An 8596-nucleotide genomic window follows, 5' to 3' on the forward strand; every position below is an offset into this window, starting at 1 on the left:
TGTCTTTCATTTTGCTACTTAAATTCATTCATGTGGGTGAAGATCCTAATTAACTAATTCAGAAACTATATTAAACTTTCTGCTCCAGGAAAGGCACCTTTAATTCAAACAGAAATGACAAAAGTTGTCATGTGTTAGTTGTTTTTTTCTTTTATCCCAGACAATAGTTGTAGGTTGTTTTAATTACCTGACATTTTTCGGCAAGCACTCCCGCCTTCATCACAGGTAATTAAAACTACCTACAACTAACATCTGGGATAAAAGAAAAAAAAAACAACTAATTTATAAGTGTAGAAAAATGAACTCAATACAACCAGTTCTGATGTGGTAAACTTTATTTTTTTAGTTTTATTATTTTTTATTATTATCGAGAGAATAGATATTTTCTTTAGTCAACAATCTCCTCAAAAAAGGTAAATCCATCTTCCAGATGGTTGAAACAGAACTTGAATGGCTCCAAGACATTGTAGTTCGTGCTCATCCTCTTCCATCTGCAGGATGCTTGGGAACTCCTACTGCATTGATTTCCCCCCCCCCCTATCCCTGCCCGAGGCTTTTGTGCTGTCTTGCACAATCCTTTTACCAAAACTGTTCATTGGAAAAGAGAAAGAAAAGAGCTATTTGAATATTACATAAGTAAAATAAAAATGATGCTTTGTTAATTTTATACTTGATTTTTCTTTTTAGGCATTGCATTAAACTAGGTATATAAACAATCTTACCATTTTTTCCCGCCATATCTTTTTGGAGTGGGCCACCACTAACTTGAAGGAGCTGTGGTTGCACCTCTTCCTAAAAATAAATCAGTGAATAAAGGGGGGCATGTTCAAAAGTGCGTCAGAGTAATGGACACTAAAAAGTCTTTAAAAGCTGACCTCAGCAATTATATTCGAATTTCACTTCTGTAACTGATAGACTGGTGGCACTTCACCCTGCAGTAATGCTTTTGCCTCATCTGTCCAATGGGCAAACTCTTTCCTGTGGCTCACATAAGTTGAAAAAATACAAAAATAAGTATTCCACATTTTCCAACAAAGAATTAAGGTGCTGTGCACCTACTTTCCTATGAATGCCATATCAACAGTTTCAAAGACTTACCATGCACCCAAGTTTGAAATTGTCCGCTAGCAATATACACCACCACTTCCTCAGAGTTGGCATATCAGTCTAACAAAAATTAAAAACAAGTGTAAATAAAGAATAACGACAAGGATATTTTGTAGCCCAATTTGAATGATTCGGTGAACTTCATTTTACAATGGTTAAACTCAAAGAGAGCATCCAGAACAGTGCAAAGAGCATACTACAAATGGATAAATGAATACAAATATCACAGAGGACAAAATTGGACAGTTAAACTCACCTACCATCAACATGAAGATGCCACAGTCCTTCCCCTATGGCTGTCCCGGAAAACCCTAACGTAAGAATTTAACCGAGTCACTTCCTTAAAGTTTTGAATCAATGAATATACACACTTTTACAAATACCTCTATTTCACTTCCAATCCTCTCTTTCCATGTCCCCCTGTTGATTGACTGTCAACGTTTTCTGCAATTGAAAATATAGGTTCATATTAAATACAGTAGTTAAACAATTACAAACGTGTTTCCATGCATAAGAACACCAACCAGTCAGGTTTAAATGATTCATGCAAACAAAACAAGGGCGTAGGTTTGCATAGGGACGGTAGGGACATAACACGACCAACTTTTCAGGATGCTAAAGTTGTCCCCACCAACTTTTGAGCAACCTTACTTGCATTATATTCGTCCCTACCAATGTTGAGACCGGGCCAACGCCCTTGAAACAAAACATTCGCAATTTTAGAGTGGCATTTTAGAAATTTGCTTCAAATGATTGGATGAATCATCTGGAGTGCAATTCTGCTTTAATTGAAGGGGCAACATAAAAGGATCGACTGGAACATACCTTCAAAACCAAACAAGGCTATTCTGGATCATCATGGAAACGCCATGCCAATATGAATGGATACTGAATTTCATTAGAGATAACAATTGTTCCCTGATCTCATGATTGGATCTGTTTTTCTTCCCACAAATAATTGGAATTTGGATCATTTAATTTGTTATGATTTGACTGTTCTTTGAAAATGAACCAATGCTCCAAGTTGTAGTTGTTACTAATCAGCCTTACAGGCAAATGCATGTGTGGGTCACATCCTGTAGGCTTTCACCATGTTGCAACAACATAGGGGTCAGCCACAAATATGGTCCTTCCCTGAAAAAAACATAATCTATACACACGGACATATGTTATATAAATACAAACGTACGCAGACACCTACATGAGCCCATACAAGCATTCTGTAGGCTACATAGTTAAAATACCCTACACACGCCAAAAAATACTTTTTTATACCTTTGAATGAGCTACTTGTTAGACAAGTTATAAATATGCATTTCATATCTGCAAAAAACAAACACAAAAAGTTACATTTTACTTAATTGTACAAGTGACATTATGTTCTTTAGAGAAACTAAATCCTCAAAATTCACAGTTGATTCCATTTCATTGTTCAGGCCAACGTTCCAAAAGTCAGCACGTGTCAATCAAACTTTCTTTTTTTAGACAATCAACACCATTTCTGGCCTCTTTATATTCAAGATTTGCATAAGCTAATGAGAATGTTGATTGGTTAAATAAACAAAGAGTAAATAATCAATTATGTCCAATTGTTAACTAATATAAGGAATAATAAGCCTATCCAGATTTCCACTGAGCACAACATTTGTCTCAGACATAAAAACATACCAGCCGTTCCTGGGCAGGATGAGTTTGAACCGTCCATGAAGCTCGGCATGGTCTTATATTGTCACCATTGGTCCTGTCTGCCACGTGGGTTTTACTGTGTTCGATGTCTATCAAAAAAAAAGTGTTAAGCACAGTCCAAAATCTAAAGTACATTACTACTTATGCTACTTACTTCCATTTGGATCTGTGTGACATCCCTGTATCTGCATGGGAAGAATACCATTTGGGGGTCGTGATTTAGTTTCTTCCCAATGGGGTGGTGATCTTGGAGCTAGTAAAAAAAAACAAAATAATGAAAAAATATATAGCTAAGCAGAGTAACAATATCAAGAAAAAACAATTACAACCTTGTCCTATTTGGATCATGTGACAACATTCAAACGACAAAGGACCAGACAAAACAAATGAAGGCAAAACAACAACACCATACAACAACAAAAACAGCGAGCTGCGAATTGCAGGCATGTACATAATGAAAAATAAGAGTGCAATATAATGAAAACTACACAAAGAAGACTGTTCATTGTGAAAAAAAAAATGTAAAAAGCATTAGCAGCATTAGCCAATTCGCTGCTGAATTCATCAGTACGTATTAAACAATATAAGTAGAGCAAAGTCACATGCAGTTAGTAAAGGAATACATTATTTAAATTACATTAAGAATACTAGATATAAGTACGGTCTTTTCAACTCAGAATAAACACTTCATATTTTCACCGCAAGTGTTGTTTAACTATTTAACATTTTTAAACATGCATACGCTTTTAAAAACTTTTTTTCAGTGCGGCCACTTACCGTGTTTTCTTCGCGAGAGGTGAAATAACGTAACTTGTTTTCGTCGCAAGGGTTGACGACATTTCCGGTCTGAGGGGACTGAGAGCGGCGGTATTGCGTCATTTCCTGTCTGCGGGATGGGTACTGAGAAGAGCGGCGCAGGGTACTGAGAGAGGCGGGCTGCAGCCAGACTCCTCTCCCCTTGTTCGCTGCGTGGGAGGGCGTTGAGCAAGCGGCAGCGTCTTCTGACATCGCACACGACCAATCAGACGCCAGCCTCATCGCGGGCAGGGGAGGGAGCGGAAACAGAATCAGGGCGTTTGTCACTCACGTCCACGTGTGGCCAATAAGCAGCCAGCGTGCAGGCAGGGGGGCAAGACTGAGTTTTGTCACTTCCCGTTCAGTGACTCGGTCCTCCGGTTCCTGACCTAGCTTGCTGCTAACTTGATTTTCCAGTAATGACTATGCGGTGAACGAATCAGAAAATGAAAGGAAATGACTTTGTCACATATTTGTTAACGTGGAGCCTATCAAATGCTGCTCAAACAGACAAAAACACCACACAAATCTAGCGAGCATTGTTTAGAGTAGTACTTTTCTCAACAAACTCGTGACTGCCTATGACGACATACTATCAAATTTACAGTAATTTAAAACACACAGTGTTTCCCACAGGATTTTAGGAGACTGTGGTGGGAGGCTCTCTGACCATAGGATTTTTTGAAACTGTGGTGGTGGGCTGCATCGGAGTCGGACAGCCACACCATGTCGTGCCACGGCGAATTTTTTTTTTTTTTTCATTATTTTTTTCCCCCAAGAAGAACCATAACAAAGATATATTTGAAATATTTCATTTGCTAGGCTAATGTTATGGCTCTCAGCTACGGTACATGTATGTAAAATGCGTTGCTGATTACAGCTACGTTACCCCATGTAATAATGCGACTTTTTTTCTCGTAGCAATAGTACGACTTACATCTCGTAGTGACTCAGGGTTGGCAACCCAAACTGTTGAAAGAGCCATATTTGACCCCCCCCCCCAAAAAAAAAAAAAAAAACTGATACAGTATGTCTGGAGCAGCAAAAAATTAAAAGCCTTGTACAAGCCTTATAATTATCAATACTAGCTATATTAGCCTACTATAAAAATGAATAAGTTGGCTAGAAATACATAATTAGCCTTCATGATTAAATGTTTATTTTCCCTGCAGTGGATCCTATAGCGCACCACGTGACTACTCTGTTGTACGATGACACCACAAGTTTAACTTCATTACAATATTAATGAATTGAAAGAATGTTTGTATCATGTTTGTCCTCCTAGAAATCCTATTAAAACAAAAAAAATATTTCCCTCCCCCATCTTTTTCCATTAAAAAAAAAAAAAAAAAAAAAAAAAAAAAAAAAAAAAAAAAGCTCCGAAGCAGCACTAAAGAGCCGCATGCGGCCCAAGAGCCGCGGGTTTCAGACTGCCGTCGTAGCCCTCCTTTTTCCTTTTTATTTGACCCTCATAAGTACTACATTACCACAACAATAACAGTCCTTCTGTCAACTGACCCATTTACAGGACTGGGGGAATTCTAATGGCCGTGTAAAGTTTTTCTTGATTCGGTGAGAAGGTGAATAGTTTTTTCCCCGTTGTTCGTGAACTAAATTTCCACACAAACGCACATCGAGGTACCATTAACTTAGCAAGGAGAGGTATGAGAGTCATTTTTCGAGTGTCCCAGAGCTCGCGAAATAGGGGGGCGGGGGGGCGCATTTATCCAACTTTCGTCAGCCGTAATTGTCTGAAGTTGGCGCGTCGGTGTTGTGCCGAAAAATAGCCACTCCACGCGAAATGACCCCCCGACGGGAGCGCCCACACGTCACTCGTACAAACAGCCTTTTCTTACCAATCGATGGACACGGAAACGACGTTCTTGTACCGTGAATATGTATCATTTTACTCTGCTTGAACTAATAAATACTTTACTGTGACCAACGCTCTGAAAATAGAGCAAGGCTTTATTTTGGGCCCCGCCTCTCCGCGCAAGTTCAATCAAAGTTTGCTTTCCGTCCAAGACGGCCGTCCACCGCTCACTTTCGCCGAAAAGTCCGATCCAAACTATTGTAATGCCCCGGATATGGGGAAGAAGGAGAGAAGTCTGTATTTGCTTACCCACTTGATTGTGGTAACAATAATAAAGAAAAACAATAACAAAATAACAGCGGGCTGCTACGACATGCGACCGCTATCTCTCGCTATCTCGCTCGTTCTCCCATTCTTCCTTGCGTCTCTTAAATGAATAAATAAATAAATAAAATACTACTCTAAAATGCTGCTCTCACTCGCGCGGGTAGTAGAGTGGAGAGGGCTACAGCTGTGTAATCGGCTGACTGACGCATCTGATTAGTATCTTTTTTTTTTTTTTCCGGCGGGGGGGGGGGGGGGGGGGCGCAAACGAGACTGTGGCGGGCCCAAACGAGACTGTGGCGGGCCGCCACAGTCTCTTTCATTGGTGGGAAACACTGGCACGGGTAGCTACGAGGCAAGCAAAAGCTGAGCTGCGGTCGCGTGACGGCAGTGAAGCGGACAGAGAACTGTCACTATATGGAGGCTTCATGGCAGCGATATTTACCTCATATGTGCACAGAAAAAAATATTTAGTATGATCACCATGATACTGATTTGCAATGAAACTGTATATACATGTCAATTTTTTCCCGAGTGTTTTATTATTTTTTTTCGTGTCAGCGTGTCGGGTGTTGTTTGGTTTGACAAATTATGTCAATCCGTCCATCATGTGCTACTCAAGCGCCCAAAACAACGCACGCAGACACGGGAGATGTCGCAATATGTCTACATTTTTCTTAACAGACTAATGAGAGTAGAAAGGCGACATCGTAAAGAGCTAACAATTATTTCTCGTCAGCATTTGACGATCTGAGATGCGGGGACGACAGGGGAGCTGACCGGATTATTTTATTTATTAATACCAGTGCAAAAAAACAATATGATCACCACAATACTGATTTGCAATGAAACTGTATATACATGTAATTTTTTTCCGAGTGTTTTTTTTTTTTTTTTCGTGTCAGGTGTTGGTTGGTTTGACAAATTATGTCAGTCCGTCCATCATGTGCTACTCAAGCGCCCAAAAACAAAGCACGCGGACACGGGAGATGTCGCAATATGTCTACATTTTTCTTAACAGACTAATGAGAGTAGAAAGGCGACATCGTAAAGAGCAAACAATTATTTCTCGTCAGCATTTGACGATCTGAGATGCGGGGACGACAGGGGAGCTGACCGGATTATTTTATTTATTAATACCAGTGCAAAAATTCAACACGATCATCTTAATACTAAAAAACAAAAATACAACAGAGCGAGATGTAAATACGATGTGTTGGTCGTTCCATATTCAGAAATTAAACTTTCGATGTATTTTTATTTTCGTGACAGCAAACATGCTGTATATGTGATTGTATGTGTGATCAAGAACCTGCTAAAGAAAGTCCGTGCGCCCCCGCCCCCTACTCCCCTCACAAAAGGAAAATGTTTAACCGTGTCCTAATGCAAGCACGAGCCATGACTTTGAGCCCATAGAACTAGGACAGACGACGCGGAAGTTTTCCCTCGCTTTTGCAGCAGCAGGAGGGAGACGAGGCTGTCTGTGAAAGCAGAATGATACCGCCTGTCACTCATTTCTGAAACTACGACGAGTGGTCAATGTGGAAGAGAGGGAGGGACCAAGCAATGTCACTTCCCGTTCAGTTATACTGCGAAGCGGTCTTTGGTGATTCGTTCGGCAACGTCACTTCCCGTTCAGTAACCGAACGATTCGTTTGGGCGGGGAGGGAGATGAGGGGGGCGAACGATTCGTTGAACGATTTGTTTGAACGAATCTTTCTACTGAACGAACCGGAATGGATTCGTTTACTCAAGTGAACGACAAATCTCGTCACTACTCAGGACCTCTTAACATAAGACTAGTCGACAAAAAAAACATGAACCTCATAAAGTATCTTTTGATTACGTAATTTGTTGGTAATTGTAATTAGGTTCACATTGAGTGTTTTGGAAACGATGCAAAAGAAAAAAAGGGAAAATGAATAGAAAACAGCCCTCAGAAAACTGATACTGACTAGCCACTAGATGGTAGCATAATTTCATTAAACTATGTCCTTGCTCGAGAGAGATTTGTCACTTATCTGCACAGTACTACAGTGGAATACTTTAAATGCTTTACACATCAGTATTGTATTTAATCTTCGGTAGCAACATTATGTAAAAAAAAAAAAAAAAAAAAAAAAAAAAATATATATATATATATATATATATATATATATATATATATATATATATATATATATATATATATATATATATATATATATATATGTATATATATATATACATACATATATATATGTATGCATATTTTCAAAACTATCGTACTGTATGGATTATCCCCTTCATACCATTACTGCTACTACTGCATAAATTTTTCCAATAATCACGTTTTTAATGTTATGTATAAATCCAAGAGCAGACAATCTCTTGGCAATCTTTCATGCTTATGGAATGTAAAAAAAAGGAATGTACAATTAATGTTAAGAATTTACCACCAGGGAAAAAATAATGTAGACCCACATTAGGTGTATTTCTCCTTAATGCACACCATAAATATCAGTAGTGATACCCTCAGCAACCTTGTTCGAACACAAAAATGAAATTATTTTTCTGTACTGAATGTTTCCTGGCTGCCATCCTGTCCAGCTGTTGGAATGTGTTATTTATATTATCGTACAAATAGTTTTTGTAGGCTACTTTGCTGCTCAAAAACGTTGCAAAAAATTGGATGTACTGTATTATGTGCTTGTAATCCCCTCAAATATAACTTTTTTCTTTTCTTTTTTTTTTTTAAAGATTTCTGATTAAGAACGAACAGCGGCTTGTGGGGTCAGCAGAAATTTCGGAAATACTAGTATATCCCAAACGACCACGGTGCACATACCCTATTGTACAGCTCGTCATACAAATGCATGTTTCTTTCACACT

At 38.9% G+C, this 8596-nt stretch overlaps 1 long non-coding RNA gene across 4 annotated transcripts; it reads right to left on the bottom strand.

Annotated features, from left to right (window-relative positions):
- Positions 1-317: 317 nt before the first annotated feature.
- On the bottom strand, positions 318-3736 carry LOC130929393 (uncharacterized). Of its 4 annotated transcripts, none has more exons than XR_009066879.1 (9): positions 3571-3736; positions 2948-3046; positions 2776-2882; positions 1491-1551; positions 1368-1418; positions 1099-1167; positions 876-978; positions 723-792; positions 318-588 (listed from the first exon to the last, which is right to left on the bottom strand). It is a non-coding gene; the product is annotated as an uncharacterized LOC130929393 (long non-coding RNA). The 4 variants fall into 4 exon arrangements; XR_009066878.1 differs by having other exon boundaries at positions 876-984; XR_009066881.1 differs by having other exon boundaries at positions 1364-1418.
- Positions 3737-8596: the final 4860 nt, after the last annotated feature.

The sequence above is a fragment of the Corythoichthys intestinalis genome, chromosome 14 (genome assembly GCF_030265065.1).
Source record: "Corythoichthys intestinalis isolate RoL2023-P3 chromosome 14, ASM3026506v1, whole genome shotgun sequence".
Taxonomy (NCBI): Eukaryota; Metazoa; Chordata; class Actinopteri; order Syngnathiformes; family Syngnathidae; genus Corythoichthys; species Corythoichthys intestinalis.